Source organism: Oncorhynchus mykiss, chromosome 12 (genome assembly GCF_057628025.1).
Source record: "Oncorhynchus mykiss isolate SJ-2025 chromosome 12, ASM5762802v1, whole genome shotgun sequence".
In the NCBI taxonomy this organism is placed as follows: domain Eukaryota; kingdom Metazoa; phylum Chordata; class Actinopteri; order Salmoniformes; family Salmonidae; genus Oncorhynchus; species Oncorhynchus mykiss.
The window spans coordinates 58700409-58716219 of NC_143033.1; the positions used below are offsets into that span (position 1 = coordinate 58700409).

General features: G+C 40.0%; 1 protein-coding gene across 8 annotated transcripts in view; it reads left to right on the forward strand.

The window, feature by feature from the left end:
- The first annotated feature begins 4076 nt into the window (after positions 1–4076).
- The window catches only part of LOC110537841 (phosphatidylinositol-3,5-bisphosphate 3-phosphatase MTMR4), a 168589-nt gene continuing 156854 nt past the window's right edge, over positions 4077–15811 (forward strand). For 4 of the 8 annotated variants that reach the window (XM_090192844.1, XM_090192853.1, XM_036937873.2 and 1 more), the window contains exon 1: positions 10099–10223. The gene's annotated coding sequence lies outside the window, so the exon portion shown is untranslated. Of the gene's footprint in view, positions 4209–10074; positions 10224–15811 lie in introns of those variants that run through there. The other 4 variants (XM_090192846.1, XM_090192849.1, XM_090192856.1 and 1 more) reach the window with 3 other exon arrangements.

Sequence of the window (15811 nt, forward strand, 5' to 3'; positions counted from 1 at the left end):
GACATTTAATCGATTACAAATTACATGACTCTCCCCTGGGCAAAAAAACAATAATATTAATCCCTCCCCATGACTTAAATTGCAAAACATGACCCTCCTCCATTTGCCTCCAGGCAAAAATGTATATTTCGACCACTCCCTAATCTCCTTTTGAGTGTGGACTTTATTATTATTATTATTATTATGCATACTGGATGGACTGGTTACCTTATGCTACGCTCCAAACTTTCTGTCCAGGAGTCTGGGAGAGACTTTAAAGGCCTAAGTGATGCTGTTGGTTCATGGATTGTGCAGGGCGGCTTAGCCTAAAATTATAGTGAATTTGATTTTGAATAGCCTATGTTTTCATATTTAATAGGCTGACACATTATCTTTTAGCTACAGAATATCTCACTACTGTGTGTTTCCATCTCTTCCCGTCTCTCTTCATTCCTTTCTCGAGTGCGCAGAGAGGGACTGTCAACAGTTTAGTGAAATATGCTTTGTTGTGAATATCTGTTTCTATCACAGGTTTGACTTGGTTTCCAAAATTAAGCAGTTAATACAATAGGCTATGCATGTATCAACTATGTGATTTATAGGATATTTATTTTCATCAGGATGTTTTCTACCTCTGGGCTGCTGTTTTTATTTGTTAGCTTTATGTAGGCTGTTTTTACATATCGGCAATAGAAGTTACTTTTAGATTTGTATTATTTTCATTTAGATTAACCACATGACATTGATTTTGAGATATGAAGACTTTTTTGTACATTAAATTAAACTGTTCCACAAATGTGCATAATTACAAAAAAATTACTGGCACACAGATCAGTAAAAAGTTTACGATAACTTGGCACTCCAAATGGAAAAGGTTACAGACCGCTGGTGTAGCCTATTACTGAAGTTGCCTGTAAAGGCCAGCAGCAGCGTGCAGCAGCGTGCAGCAGGAGGAGGATAGGGAACAGTTTTGTTTTTTTCTGGTTAGGCTATATTTATCTTTGGCTCCCTCCGTTTGAGTAATTTGTGTGTCCTCGTTTTTAATCGCAGTGCTTACAGCACCAGAGAAGGTCAGGAGCCTACATATAGTTTATTTTATTCAAACAGGGTGTGTCTATATGAAAATGCACGTTTTAAGATTAGGGGACAGCCCTGTCACCGCACAGTGAGCTTGGATAGTGTAAGCCCCCTGGGGGGCTACCATAGATTTACACAGATAAAATTACATCAAATCACCTTAGATCTCTTGCTTTCATTGAACTGATCATGTCAACGTCATACTTTTTAAATTTTAACTAGCAAGCTAGCTAGCTATACCGAACAAAAAATATATAAACCCAACATGTAAAGTGCAAATCCGTTTGATTCATACACTGGCTGTCATGTTTTATTTTAACCTGCCCTTCCCTTATCTACACTGAAATTATATAATTTCAGAAGTCCTCTATTATGATTTTTAAAAATTATATCTCACATAGCTCTTGTGTGTGTGTGTGTGTGTGTGTGTGTGTGTGTGTGTGTGTGTGTGTGTATATATATATTTATGTGTGTGTGTGTGTATATCTCTCTATTGTAGGTCCTAGGATACAATGACGAATAATAAATACCATTGAAGTATACCTTACAATAATGAACACCTTGTGAAACAGCTGTGAAAACCAACCTGGCAATATTTAAGATTTTAATGCATTGATAGTTTTTGACACAATTCTCTTTTTTTTTTTTTTTTTTTTTTTTTTTTTTTTTTGGTACACTCACATGGCAATCAGACTAAAATACTGAATTCTGGTATGTGGAATATAGAGGTGGGGGTGGGAGGTTCTGCCTGTCAATTGTTCTCAACAGGCAGCCAGTCTCTGAAGGGGGACTTGAAGAGGGAGACCGCAAAGTCCAGGCACTGCTGCTCCCTTTGTTCTGAGTGTTTGCAGTGGTAGTGTTTAAAAAATAATATATATATAATATAATATATAATATATATAATATAATATATATATATATATATATATACAGTGCCTTGCGAAAGTATTCGGCCCCCTTGAACTTTGCGACCTTTTGCCACATTTCAGGCTTCAAACATAAAGATATAAAACTGTATTTTTTTGTGAAGAATCAACAACAAGTGGGACACAATCATTAAGTGGTACGACATTTATTGGATATTTCAAACTTTTTTTAACTGTATCTGTGTATTCATCTCACATTATGTGCCCAGTGTGATAGAGTAAAAGTTTTTAATTGCCAGAGCGACACCCAATCATTAAAAAACATGCTCTTTTCTTGACAGACTGACCACGTATGTGAATCCAGGTGAAAGCTGATCCCTTATTGATTTCACTTGTTAAATTCACTTCAATCAGTGTAGATTTTTAAAGATGGATTTTGAAGCCTTGAGACAATTGATACATGGATTGTGCATGTGTGCCATTCAGAGGGTGAATCGGATAGACAAAAGATTTACAGTTGAAGTCGGAAGTTTACATAAACTTAGGTTGGGGTCATTAAAACTCTTTTTTCAACCACTCCACAAATGTCTTGTTAACAAACTATAGTTTTGGCAAGCCAATTAGGACATCTACTTTGTGCATGACACAAGTAATTTTATCAACAATTGTTTACAGAAAGATTATTTCACTTATAATTCACTGTATCACAATTCCGGGGGGTCAGAAGTTTACATACACTAAGTTGACTGTGCCTTTAAACAGCTTGAAAAATTCCCGAAAATGATGTTATGGCTTTAGAAGCTTCTGTTAGGCTAATTTACATAATTTGAGTCAGTTGGAGGTGTACCTGTGGATGTATTTCAAGGCCTACCTTCAAACTCAGTGCCTCTTTGCTTGGCATCATTGGAAAAGCAAAAGAAATCAGCCAAGACCTCAGAAAAGAAAATGTAGACCTCCACAAGTCTGGTTCATCCTTGGGAGCAATTTCCAAATGCCTGAAGATAACACGTTCATCTGTACAAACAATAGTACACAAGTATAAACACCACGCAGGGGGGGGCAGTGCTCCTGTGACAACAATTTTGGACCCCCTTGTGGCCCCCCTAAATGTGGAGTACAAAATAATGTGTACATAACTCATTTTTGCTATCGTTCTTTTTTTACATCTGTTATTAGACAGTGGCAACGATGATGATTATGAACATGGTCTTTTGCCTGCTAATGCCTGCAATACAGTGAAGAAAATGATGACAACAATGTCTAATGTAACTGGCCCCTCTAACAGTACAACTGGCCCCAGCTTGGCCCCCCCAGTTGAAATGGTCTAGAACTGCCACTGCTCCCATCTCCACGGAGGAAATCAAGAGTCAGAGTGACAATTCGGGTTCTTGGTCACCTCCCGGACCAAGGCCCTTCTCCCCCGATTGCTCAGTTTGGTCAGGCGGCCAGCTCTAGGAAGAGTCTTGGCGGTTCCAAACTTCTTCCATTTTAAGAATGATAGAGGCCCTTGTGTTCTTAGGGAACTTCAATGCTGAAATAATTTTTTGGTACCCTTCCACAGATCTGTGCCTCGACACAATCCTGTCTCGGAGCTCTATGGACCATTCCTTCGACCTCATGGCTTGGTTTTTGCTCTGACATGCACTGTCAACTGTGGGACGTTTATATTGACAGGTGTGTGTATGTGTGCCTTTCCAAATCATGTCCAATGAATTGAATTTAAATAGGTGGACTCCAATGAAGTTGTATAAACATCTCAATGATGATCATTGGAAACAGGATGCACCTGAGCTAAATTTCGAGTGTCATGGAAAAGGTTCTGAATACTTATGGAAATAAGGTGTTTCAGTTCATTTTTAAATTTGCAAAACATTTCTGAACCTGTGTTCGCTATGTCATTATGGGGAATTGCTGAGGGAAATGTTTTATTTAATCAATTTTAGAATAAGGCTGTAACAAAATGTGGGAAAAGTCAAGGGGTCTTAACTTTTCGAAGGAACTGTGTGGGTGGCGCCGTATTTGTTGACATTATACGATGCATTCTGTCTGTCACGTCAACGTCAGTCATAACAAATATGTTATGAGGCGAAGGAATGGTTCACTCATCTTTTGAGTAACTTCTGGAAGGGGAACGAATTATCTTCGACGTTACTCCCCCCTTCAACATGCATCCTGCAACCAGACAAGTCATCTTGTCTCCTGTTAATATCTTTGGTTGACGCGAAAAAGCAAAGATGGTGGTGCCAACAAACTAACTACCCATCGTCGGATGACTTTGTATCAATGGTGAGCTCACCCGTGATGTTATGAATTGTAAATAATCATTGCTATTATCTAATTCATATTGTGGTTTCTGTCAGCCGAGAGTTGGCTAAATATGACCGCTTGTATTACGTCAATCTTTCCTCAGCGCTAGAACTAATGTAGCCTACATTTTCCGGTTTGAATGATTGTGTTATTTTGTCGCTACTTTTGTGAATGTCTGAACATTGCATCCAAAAATAAACTGGTCACATTCAGGACACATCTTTGTAAGGACTGTCTTTGTCCAAAATGGTTTGGTATCTTTTTTTATATTTTAACAGAAAAGTTAGGTTAGTCTGAAACTTGTGTAGTAGAGCTTTGTAAACAAAAAGGGAATAATGAAGTGATCTACAGGACTTTAATGAGGACCAGCCAACCTTTTGATGCTGTGGTGAGTATTAAAACTGTCACCTGTGATAAAGAGAAGGGCGCTATGGTAGACGGCATCCTAAGGTTGATGCTGCAATCTGGTAAATGGTCACAATAGTCAAGAACTGGCAGGAAATTTAACTCTACAATCTGCTTCCTGCTATTTCATTTTTAAATGAAATATTTTGAACTAGCTCATCTGTTTTTTTAAACAAATCTTTGTCAATACAAATGCCCAGGTATTTGGGCAACAATTAGGTAACATATATTTAGTCTTGCCCACATTAAGTACAAGTTTTAAACCAACCAGGGCTTTCTATAGGGCAACAAAGTCAGCTCTAGCATTGTCACGCCCTGACCTGAGTATTCTTTGTTTTCTTTTTATATTTTGGTTAGGTCAGGGTGTGACGAGGGTGGTATGTGTGTTTTTGTCTCATCTATAGGGTTTTTGTATGTCTAGATGTGTGTGTCTAGACATATTGTAGGTCTATGGTGGCCTGGATTGGTTCCCAATCAGAGGCAGCTGTTTATCGTTGTCTCTGATTGGGGAACCTATTTAGGTTGCCATTTTCCAGTTTGGGTTCGTGGGTTATTGTCTATGTGATGTTGCATGTTAGCACTCCGTTTTGTCCGTTTATTTTGTTTGTTTAGTGTACTTCGTGTTTTTTCGTCATTTATTAAAAGTATGTATTCACACCACGCTGCGCTTTGGTCTCCTCACTACACGACCGTGACAAGCATAGCCTGGCCAACAGTTAAGGCAATGGAATACATAAGTGTCGTCTGCATACAGATAAATATTATCTGTTTTTAAGAGACAAATATAATTTATATAAATAGTAAAGTGAACCAACCCCTGCGGTACACCTTTTGTAATATCCAGGAATCTAGATTAATTCTCATACGACTTGCAAGTAGCCTGATCCAGCCCTATTTGTCAACCTTTGAATGAGAATGTCATGGTCAACAGTGTCGAAGGCCTTGGAAAGGTCTCCAAATAAGGCAGCACAATGGTTTTTAAGATCCCTCAGATGGACCACCATTGTGCTGCCTTATTTATAGACCTTTCCAAGGTCTTTGACACTGTCAAGTGTCAAGAAACTGCATGTGGACGTCCTTGGCTGGCATGTTTAGACGTGGTTTGCGGTTGTTGGACAGACTGCCAAATTCTCTAAAATTACAGAGGCAGTTTATGGTAGAGAAATTAACATAAAATTATCTGGCAACAGCTCTGGTGGACATTCCTGCAGTCAGCATGCCAATTACGCACTCCCCTACAACTTGGAGACATCTGTGGCATGGTGTGAAAGAACTGCACATTTTAGTGGCCTTTTATTGTCCCCAGCACAAGGTGCACCTGTGAAATGATCATGCTGTTTAATCAGCTTCATTATATGTCACACCTGTCAGGTGGATGGATTATCTTGGCAAAGGAGAAATGCTCACTAACTGGGATGTAAACACATTTGTGAGAAAAAAGCTTTCTGTGTGTATGGAACATTACGTTTATAGATTAGTGTAGATTAGAATGATGTTTAAAGTTTAGCTGAGAGTTTGCCAGGGACTTAAGAACTTGGAAATTGGACGGTATTTGTCTTAAGTCAGAAGGATCTCCTCCTTTGTGTCGCTTTCCAGGACTTCGATAACACCAGAAACAATTGTCAAGTAAAACATATAGGTTAATGATTCTGCAATAGGTGGAGCACAGAGCTGCAAGTGAGGCACAGTGCTGCATAAGTGGGCCATAGAGCTGCAGTAAGAAGGGCTCAAGAGAATCAGCCCATGTGGATTTTTGTACATCGATTTTTAGCAAGGCACTTAGTACATCATGGATAAGAAATGGTTAAAATGAAAATATAGAATGTGCATCTGGGTGTGCATCACCTTCTACAGTCTGCTTTGAGGTGAATAAAGGACTCCCTCTACTAGATTTAGAGGGATTTCCAGAAACTATTATTTCAAGTAGATGGCTGAGGTAGGGAGCTTAAAACATTCTCTCTTTTTTTGTTGAGATTTACTACTTTCCAGAAGTTTGCTGGATTCCCACCATTCTCAGATACAATTTGATTTGATTGTTGAACTGTGTGTTTGCCACATGCACTGAATACAACAGGTGGACATCTATTTCTTAATGTCTGAAGGGCTGCCAGTCAGATGTAGTATCAGTCAATCTAGCCTTAGCCCAAGCTGTTTATTTCCTTAAATGTTTCATACAATTCATGTTTGAAGCAAAGGGTTTTATCTATCCTTTATTCATTGTTTAAAAAAAATACTGAGCAGGCTTATCTGCAACAGTGTTACACAGAGCTGTAAAACAATTCAGGGCCTGATCCGAGTCACACACAACCCCAGGTCAGACATGACATGTTGCTCATTAAAATTCCTGAAATGTATCTTTGTAATAATGCGTGGGAGGGATTTAAGTACCCTAGCATCTCTTACGCAGGCAATGGGACAATGGTCACTCAGCTCATTAGCAAAGATTCCATTGGCAGTATACTTATGAGGGTCCTTCCTTAGAATAATATCTAAAAGATAAGATTTTTCAGGTTGTTTAATGTTTGGGTGAGTTGGTTTAGTTGGTTATCAGGTGATTTTAGGTTGAAAGATAGTTCACCCACTGAGCTAAATCCATCTGATACTGGCATCAACCAATCCAGATTGTTCACCTATTATTAATCATTCAGATTTAGCGTAGTCTGACAGTAAATTTAGACAATTTGCTTAGAGCACAAGGCGGAGCTGAGGGAGGGCAATACATTCCCACTAGTGTCATTTGGGCATTATTACCAAGCCCACATTTAGGATTAGAAATTCAAATTGCTTAGGGACACAAATATGGCAAATCTCCCTCCACCTCTGACAACTCTGTCGGAAAAAAAATATGAAAACCAGTCAGACACAGAATTCGGGCATAGACTTCTGTAACCAAGATTCAGTAAAGGTCCACGTCGGTTTGAGAAGCGTGTTACAGTAAAATATATTTTCAAAGTCAAACTTCTGGCATATACATGAATCAGTATATCAGCTGCTCGATTGAAGATCAGATGGAGTCTCTCAAAATTAAAAAAATTCAGCTCTGTTTAAAGATACTGTCAGACTGGCTTGATTTGGTATAGATACAATATATCCCAGGACTGTACCATTTAGGCCTATTCCTCGAACATGAATGTGACTTAAAAACGAGAGTTGATGAGGGTTACCTGTTGTGGGCCAGGACTGAAATCCCATCGCTTGTTTACCGCTTGTACAATGTTAAAATTCAGTATTCTAGCTCCTCTTCAGTTGGAAGCCATCCCTAATATAAGAACTGAGATCGCTTCCAAAACAAATCGAAGTTCTCGATAAAATCCAATGCTTTTTCGGGGCAGGGTTTCGATTTCATCCAGGAGTCCAGTGTAAATAGCCAGCAGAAGTGAGTCATGACCGTATGTTTGGATAGTGTCAGAAAGGACCATCCGCTTGCCATTAGTCTTGTCACTCAGGTAGTCAAAGTCCCGTTTGAACTCCCCCGATTGCCGCAGCTTGATGTCTTTACAATAAGAACTCCCTACAATAGGAGGGGGGGGGGGGGGGGTCGGAGGGCCCCGATGAAGACGGGAGTCAGGGCCGCAAAACGGTTTGATAGCTGCAGGTCTATATGGAAACATACACATTTTAAAATTTCAACCAATTTTTGTGGTCAGGGACAGCCGTAGTCCATGTAAATGACTGTTTTCAACTTGGTATTTTAAAGTTTTTGGTCGTAAGTCTTGGTAGAATATTTGATGCTCAATTCGGTAATAATGCACTAACCAGTTAGTCAGTTTTTAAAGGCGTTCACCCAAAAACTTCCCAATTAGCTAAGTGTTGACTGCATAGTAGGTCTACCTGGCAGAATTATATATCATGATGATTTGTATCCATTGGGTGTGCATTTGTTTTGTAAACTCTGCCATCACATGTACACTAACATTACATTGTACAGTACAGGAACATCGCTAGCCTCTTGCTAGTCTCTTGCTAGGTGTACAATTGGAATAAAGTCTATAATGCAACTCTATAATGCATGCATCCGCTTTTCTTTGAGATCTTGGGCCAGTACAGTGGTTCTTCCTTTAAAAGTTGCGTCATACTGCAGCACACCTTGCGGTCTGCCGCAGAATTCTATGGCATGTTATTTGTCAGCCATTTGTTACCATTAATGCAAATTAGTGCTATATTGACCACCAGAGGGCATCTTTGAGAAGCACTTGATAGCCTTCAGTGTTGGCTGTACTAGAGCATTTGAAAACCTTTTTTTGTAAGAACATTGTATATGGGATTGATTTTAAGAAATATAGCTTAATTTGATTTAATATTATTGTATTTCTATTCCAAGAAAAACGAAAAACAAAACCCTCAGGGTTTCTGTTAGGATGGAACGGAAAATATGGCGCTGTACAAAGTGACTCTCTGGAGTAGGCTACAGTAAGTACTAAGAGCATAACATTTCCACATCCCAATTGTAGTCTAACCAATACCCAAATAGAGATTCAGTGAAAATACAAATCTCATTGATTTATCAAGACCAGTCCCCATGCTTGTTTCAGAGTAGTGTGAAACGGTGCTGAAATAGTTGACCATACGGGGGTAGACTAATGTTTCAAATCCTATTGCTTCGAACTTCAATATGCTTTTTAAATAAATAAGACCTACGCCACTTAACGGCACATTACTCAACACTAGTGAGACTCATGTCGGCAACGGTAGGCCTACAGTATATCTAAAAATATATTTTTCAATACGTGACTCTGCCAAAAATTACATTCAGAGGATTGGAGGACTGTGATTGGCTTTTTATATAATTCTAAATGAATAATTGTGCGCCGCACTATTGGACTCCCAATCAGGGTCGGATGTAATACAGCCTAGACTTGAACCAGGGACTGTAGTGATTAAATAATCATTCAGTTAGAAACTGATAATTGTCAAATTTCAATTATTTGGTTTATGTCGCTCATTCATTGTCAGTTAGAGAGACAGTAGCGCCATGGGACCCAAAAGCATAATCAGTGCTCTAACTCCCCCTTGCGCTGGTCTGGAGCAATGAAGTAGTGACGCAGGGTACTGAACAAAACTACAAATTACCTCTAAGTCCCGCAGCATAATCGCAAAGCTTTTAGTTGAGCAACCACTGTAGATTTCAGTTGGCAACAGCCCTGGCTGTTGTTGGGTTACTTTCTAAGATCAGACTTGAAATTGTATAGCAAAGAAACCCTTTCTAGAAGTAGCCTATAGCTGCTGAAATGAGAGCTACTGGGTTTGTTTAGTTGAAAAGAAGCCTGAGAGGCTGAGACGAGGGATGTACAGTAGGTAAAACGTAGACGGGCCCTATAGAGAGCCTCCCTTTACACTGAGCACACTGTCAGAAAGAGCGCAGCAGAGAGTGGGAGGGAGAAAAGAAAATGTGGAATTGAGGATGGGGGGGCACAGAGGGGAAAGAGGGAGGGTGTGAGTGAAAGAGAGGGAGGGACGTCATGCTCTGGATTACAACCAGAGTGTGTTGGGGAGACTGAGTATGCTGCACGCTACTGCTTTGCAGGAAAATTTGTTTTACTTTCAACTTTACATTGGGGAAAACGTTTTTCACAAAACTGCTTCACTCAGGTAAGAAATGCTCTGGATTTAGAATATGATTTTGTAGTAAAAAGCATTTTCTGTTAGTTTGAAGACAGTGTGCAGAAAGGGGTGTGTCAGTCAGAAGTATGGGGAAGTGAGAGGAGCATGCAAAAACTGCTCAGTGAAATGTAGGAATGAAAGAGTTGATTAACTACTACTACAGAAAGGGGAAACAACTGTTAATGTTATACTCTCTGTTATGTTTTGTGTAACATAGTCTTCTCGCACACTGTACTTTTTTAACTTGGGAGTTGGCGTGCTCTGTGTGTAAGCCCTACACCCCCACGGCCAACCCAGTTTACTGTGTGGGTGTGTTAATTCAAGTTTTGTGTTCCTTGCATGCTTTTTCTTAACACATTATTGAATGTCTTGTGGTAGAGGATGCGTGTGAAGTTTTGAATAAATAATGTTGAGTTTGAATGCTACTTCAAGTTTTGTCACATGCACAAGCAGTGGTGGAAAAAGTGCCCCATTGTCATACTTGAGTAAAAGTAAAGATACCTTAATGGAAATTGACTCAAGTGAAAGTCACCCAGTAAAATACTACTTGAGTAAAAGTATTTAGTTCTAAATATACTTAAGTATCAAAAGTAAAAGTATGATTAATTTCAAATTCCTTATATTACGCAAACCAGTGGGCACAATTTTCTTATTTTTTATTCATGGATAGCCAGGGGTACATTCCAAAACTATTTTACAAACAAAGCATTTGTGTTTAGTGAGTCCGCCAGATCAGAGCCAGTAGGGATGACCAGGGATGTAATCTTGATAAGTATGTGAATTGGACCATTTTCTGTCCTGCAAAGTGTTCAAAATGTAACAAGTACTTTTGGGAGTCAGGGAAAATGTATGGAGTAAAAAGTACATTATTTTCTTTAGGAATGTAGTAAAGTAAAAGTTGTAAAAATATAAATAGTAAAGTACAGATACCCCCAAAAAATACTTAAGTAGTATTTTACACCACTGTGCTCACGTACAGTGAAATGCCTTTCTTGCTAGCTCAAAACCCCTCCTGTTGAAAAACAAATTATATACCACTGCGCCACTCGGGAGGCCCCTTAAGGCACTGCATCGCAATGCTAGCTGTGCCATTAGAGATTCTGGGTTCGAGTACAGGCAGCCGACCGTGACCGGGAGACCCATGGGGCTGCACACAATTGGCCCAGCGTTGTCCGGGTTAGGGGAAGGTTTGGTCGGCAGGGATGTCCTTGTCCCATTGTGCGCTAGCGACTCCTCTGGCAGGCTGGGCACAGTGCACGCTAACACGGTCGGCAGGTGTACAGTGTTTCCTCCGACACATTGGTGCGGCTGGCTTCCGGGTTAAGTGGGCATTGTGTCAAAAAGCAGTGCGGCTTGATTGGGTTGTGTTTCGGAAGACACATGGCTCTTGACCATTGCCTCTCCCGAGTCCGTACGGGAGTTGCAGCGATGAGACAAGACTGTAACTACCAATTGGATACCACGAAATTGGGGAGTAAAAAAGGGGTTTTAAAAAATGATAGTCCCACTAAGCGCAAACCAGATGGTATGGCTTATCATTGCAGAATGCTGTGGTAGCCATGCTGGTTAAGTGTGCCTTAAATTCTAAATAAATCACTGACAGTGTCACCAGCACACCACCTCCATGCTTCACGGTGGGAACCACACGTGCGGAGATCATCCATTCACCTACTCTGTCTCACAAAGACACGGGTTGGAACCAAAAATCTCAAATTTGGACTCTTCAGACCAAAGGACAGATTTCCACCGGTCTAATGTCCAATGCTCGTGTTTTTTGGCCCAAGCAAGTCTCTTCTTCTGATTGGTGTCCTTTTTAGTAGTGGTTTCTTTGCAGCAATTCAACCATGAAGGCCTGATTCACGCAGTCTCCTCTGAACAGTTGATGTTGAGATTGGAGGTCGACCAACTATGATTTTTCAACGGCGATACCGATTATTGGCGAACCAAACAAGCTGATAGCGATTTAATCGGCCAATTTAAAATATATTTTTAATTATTTTTTTTTTAAAAATGTTTTAAATAAAATAAAAATTAACTTACAACAATACTGATTGAACACTTATTTTAACTTAATATAATACATCAATAAAATCAATTTAGCCTCAAGTAAATAATGAAACATGTTCAATTTGGTTTAAATAATGCAAAAACAAAGTGTTGGAGAAGAAAGTAAAAGTGCAATATGTGCTATGTAAGAAAGCTAACGTTTCAGTTCCTTGCTCAGAACATGAGAACATATGAAAGCTGGTGGTTCTTCAATATTCCCAGGTAAGAAGTTTTAGGTTGTAGTTATCATAGGAATTATAGGACTATTTCCCTCTATACCATTTGTATTTCATTAACCTTTGACTATTAGATGTTCTTATAGGCACTTTAGTATTGCCAGTGTAACAGTATAGCTTCCATCCCTCTCCTCGCTCGAACCAGCAACACAACGACAACAGCCACCATCGAAGCAGCGTTACCCATGCAGAGCAAGGGAACAACTACTAGAAGGCTCAGTGAGTGACGTTTGAAACACTATTAGCGCGCGCTAACTAGCTAGCCATTTCACTTCGGTTACACCAGCCTCATCTCGGGAGTTGATAGGCTTGAAGTCATAAACAGCGCAATGCTTGACGCACAACGAAGAGCTGCTGGCAAAACGCACGAAAGTGCTGTTTGAATGAATGTTTACGCGCCTGCTTCTGCCTACCACCGCTCAGTCAAATACTTAGATGCTTGTATGCTCAGTCAGATTATATGCAACGCAGGACACACTAGATAATCTCGTAATATCATCAACCATGTGTAGTTAACTAGTGATTATGATTGATTATTTTTTATAAGATAAGTTTAATGCTAGCTAGCAACTTACCTTTGCTTACTGCATTCGCGTAACAGGCCGTCTCCTTGTGGAGTGCAACGAGAGAGAGGCAGATCGTTATTGCGTTGGACTAGTTAACTGTAAGGTTGCAAGATTGGATCCCCTGAGCTGACAAGGTGAAAATCTGTCGTTCTGCCCCTGAACAAGGCAGTTAACCCACCGTTCCTAGGCCGTCATTGAAAATAAGAATGCGTTCTTAACTGACTTGCTTAGTTAAATAAAAGTTTTTTTATTTATATATTTAAAAAAAATACATTTAAAAAAAAATACATTTAAAAAAATCGGCAAATCGGCGCCCAAAAATTATGAAAACTTGAAATCGGCCCAAATTAATCAGCCATTCCGATTAATCGGTCGACCTCTAGTTGAGATGCATCTGTTACTTGAACTCTGAAGGATTTATTTGGGCTCCAATCTTAAGGTGCAGCAGAGGCAACTCTGCGTCTTCCTTTCCTGTGGCGGTCTTCTTGAGAGCCAGTTTCATCATACCGGTAAAACTTTCAAAGTTCTTGACATTTTCCAGATTGACTGACCTTCAATGTCTTAAAGTAATGATGGACTGTCATTTCTCTTTGCTTATTTGAGCTATTCTTGCCATAAAACAGACTTGGTCTTTTACCAAATAGGGCTATCTTTTGTATACCGCCTAATTTGTCACAACATAAAATGCATTAAGAAGGAAAGCAATCCCACAAATTAACTTAACAAGGCACATCTGTTAATTAAAATGAAGCTGGTTGAGAGAATCCCAGGAGTGCAAATCTGGCAAGGCAAAGGGTGGCTACTTTGAAAAATCTAAAATATATTTTGATTTGTTTAACACTTTTTTGGGGGGGGGGGTACTACATGATTCCATATGTTATTGTTCTATATTGTAAAAATTAAGAAAAACCTTGGAATGAATAGATGTCCAAACTTTTGACTGGTACTGTATGTACAGAGTAAGTTCCAATACCCATTTTTACAATTTGCAGGGATACTGGAGTAGATACTGTATGTATTGGGGTAAGGTGACTAGGCATCAGGATATATGATAAACAGGGTAGCAGCAGCGTAAATTATGGTTGTGTGTGCATAGAGACAGTACAAGAATAAAATATAATTGTGTAGCCATTTTGTTAGCTATTTAGCAGTCTCTTATTGCTTGGAGATAGAAGCTGTGCAGGAGCCTGTTGTCACACTTGATGCCACTTGCTGTGTGGAAGCAAAGAGAACAGTCTGACTTGGGTGGCTGGAGTCTAGAACCATTTTTCCGGGCCTGCCTCTCACACCGCCTTATATAAAGTAACAGGCCGTCTCGTACATCACGTACTGGGCTGTCCGCACCTACCTCTGTAGCGCCATGCGATTGAGGGCAATGCTGTTGCCATACCAAGCAGTGATGCACCTCTCAATGGTGTAGCTGTAGAACATTTTGAGGACTTTTTGCCAACCCTTTTCAACTTCCTGATGGGGAAGAGGCACTGTTGTGCCTTCACGACTGCGTGTGAAGGATCATTTTAAGTCCTTGGTTATTTGGACACCGAGGAACTTGATGCTCTTGACCCACCTCACTGCAGCCCCGTTGATGTGGATAATCAATCAAATAAATCACACTCTTTTCAAGTATCACAGTTGAATGTCTAAGTGTTCATATCAATGCCAAGTATTGGACCTGCGCCAAGTATTGAACTGCCTTGGACCTTGTCACTGGAACCCATCTACCACTAAAGGCTATAGTTTGTTATCCCAACCAGAACGATTGCCTGTGTGGAGTATTCTGTGTGGAGTATTGTTGGGCGTGGTGGATCAGTCTGGTTGTGGAATTCATTCTCCCTCTTCCTTTCTCTGCCTCCTTTGTCAATATCCTCCAGTTATCGCTCTGTGGCTGGCCTACTGCTGGCTGGGTGGGTGTGCTTACTCTGGCTGCCTTCCAAATGGCACACTATTCCACTATATATGGAATAGGGTGCTATTTCGGGGCGGAAAGGTAGCCTAGTGGTTAGAGCGTTGGACTAAAGGTTGCAAGTTCAAATCCCCAAGCTGACAAGGTACACATCTGTCATTCTGCCCCTGAACAGGCAGTTAACCCACTGTTCCTAGGCCGTCATTGAAAATAAGAATTTGTTCTTAACTGACTTGCCTAGTTAAATGAAGGTAAAAAAAAAAAAGAATTCGGACACAGCCTCTGGTTTCTATGGCCTGTTGTGGATTAGGGTCCCAGTAACAACTGTTGAATGTTGAGTTTCCCTTTTTAATCACTATTCACCTTGTTAGATGGCTTGTCTCCTGGGTAAATAGACTGATGAGGACTGAGTCAGTAGCTTTGCATGAGTCTGAAACAGTTGTCTGGTCTGGAGAGGGCTTTACTGTCTATAGCAGCCAGGATAACTTGTATCTCCACTCTACAGTACAGTCTTATTCTAAAATGTATTAAATACATTTTTTCCCTCATCAATCTACACACAATACCCCGTAATGACAAAGCGAAAACAGGTTTTTAGAAATGTTTGCAAATGTATAAAAAATGTAAATACCTTATTTACACAAGTATTCAGACACTTTGCTATGAGACTCGAAATTGAGCTGAGGTGCATCCTGACCATCCTTGATGTTTCTAGAACTTGATTTGGAGTCCACCTGTGGTAGATTCAATTGATTGGACATGATTTGGAAAGGCACACACCTGCCTTACAAGCATTTCGCTACACTCGCAATAACATCTGCTGAC